We start from the raw sequence: 1,568 nt of genomic DNA, 5'->3' as shown, positions 1-1,568 counted from the left end.
GGTTGAGTGGATCCCATTCCCTAGTGTCTTTAATCCATCGATTTAGAATCATTGTTTGTTTTTCTACTTGACGAACCCCAATTGACATAGACTTCGAATTAGCTTTAGTGTTAAGATCTTTAGCAACCATATCCCGTTCCTTGTGGACCGAAATCTTACTTATCATTATGCTTGGTTTGTAAGGTGTTTGTTAATAAATGTGTTTGATTGAGTGTTGAATGTGCGACCGTTCTAACGCCCATCAAAATGGCGCCGTTGCGGGGGATCGGTGTTGTTGACTGCTAATTGATTACTTGAGTCTAGTTCACCATAAAACAATAAAAATTAAAAAAGAGTGTATTTCTTTTTGGCTACACTTGTAACCTCGTTACTAATTGCAATTATTGAGACTGTATGTGCAGAAATCATAACAGAATTTTGGTCTGTTAACTACTTCCCCAACTAGGGAGGTCAATTTCAAAGAAAAACTAGAACAAATGGATGGCGAGGAACAACCGGTCCAAAGACCCTTGAAGGAGTTGGGAACTCTAGGAGCTTATAGAGCTTTAAGTGGCATTTCTCCACCCGTTACTCAAGCCAATGATTTTGAAATACGCCCTGCAATGATAAATTTGATCGAAAGGAGGCAATTTAGTGGAGCAAAACATGAGAGCCCTCTTGCACATTTGAACGAATTTGAAAAATATTGCAACACGATCAAGGTAAATGGGATAACTCAAGAATTTGTGAGACTAAAGCTATTTCCTCTCTCCTTGATAGGAAGGGCTCTTGAATGGCTTGAGAAATAAGTAAGGTCAAACTCCTTAAGAACTTAGGACGAGATCACCACGGCTTTTTTAGGGAGATTCTACTCTCAAAAGAAGACAGCTGAGGCAAGGGCTTTGATAAAAGGTTTCTGTCAACAGGCTAGTGAAACCATTTATGAGGCTTGGGTGAGGTATAAAGAATATCAAAGGGAGTGTCCCCATCATGGCATTCTGACATACCAAGTGCTTCAAATCTTCTATGGGGGCTTGAGCCCACAAGGAAAGACTAGCCTAGATGCGGGAGCGGGTGGCTCGATTATGAACAACATGGAGGAGCAAGTCATAGAGATAATTGAGGATGTGGTGAGGCACCACATGGATTGGCAAGAAGGAAAGAGAGAGATTCTCTAAACAAGGGAGGAAATTCGGTTTACTCCGTTGATAACCTTAATGCCATCAACAATTTGACTTCCCCAATCGCCAACCTTGGAAAGGAGATGACGTCCATCAAGGCAAAACTAGAGACCTCTATTTCATTAGAAGAGCATCCCTCCCAATCTAAGGGGAGAGGTATAAATTCTATCTCTTCTCCTTCTACTTCTAATAACATGCCACAAGGGTGTTTATTTTGTGAAAATTGTAGGTCATATGACCATGATACCTCTTCTTGTAATTATGATTCCCAACCTCAACCCCAATATGAAGATGGTAATGATAATGAAAATGAACAAGTCAATGCCTTGTCTTATGATAATAGACCTAGGAATGACAATCAAAGATACTTACCACCTAATCGAAGAGAACAAGGGGGTAATTCCTATA

General features: G+C 40.2%; 1 non-coding gene across 1 annotated transcript; it reads right to left on the bottom strand.

The window, feature by feature from the left end:
- Positions 1-870: 870 nt before the first annotated feature.
- LOC145629595 (small nucleolar RNA R71) lies at positions 871-976 on the bottom strand. The gene has a single exon (XR_014111759.1). It is a non-coding gene; the product is annotated as a small nucleolar RNA R71 (small nucleolar RNA).
- Between the last annotated feature and the right edge of the window lie 592 nt (positions 977-1,568).

Source organism: Chenopodium album, chromosome 4, assembly GCF_948465745.1.
Source record: "Chenopodium album chromosome 4, dcCheAlbu1.1, whole genome shotgun sequence".
Lineage (NCBI taxonomy): Eukaryota > Viridiplantae > Streptophyta > Magnoliopsida > Caryophyllales > Amaranthaceae > Chenopodium > Chenopodium album.
Note: the sequence above shows the minus strand (reverse complement) of the source record. Positions and strands in the feature narration are given on the sequence as shown.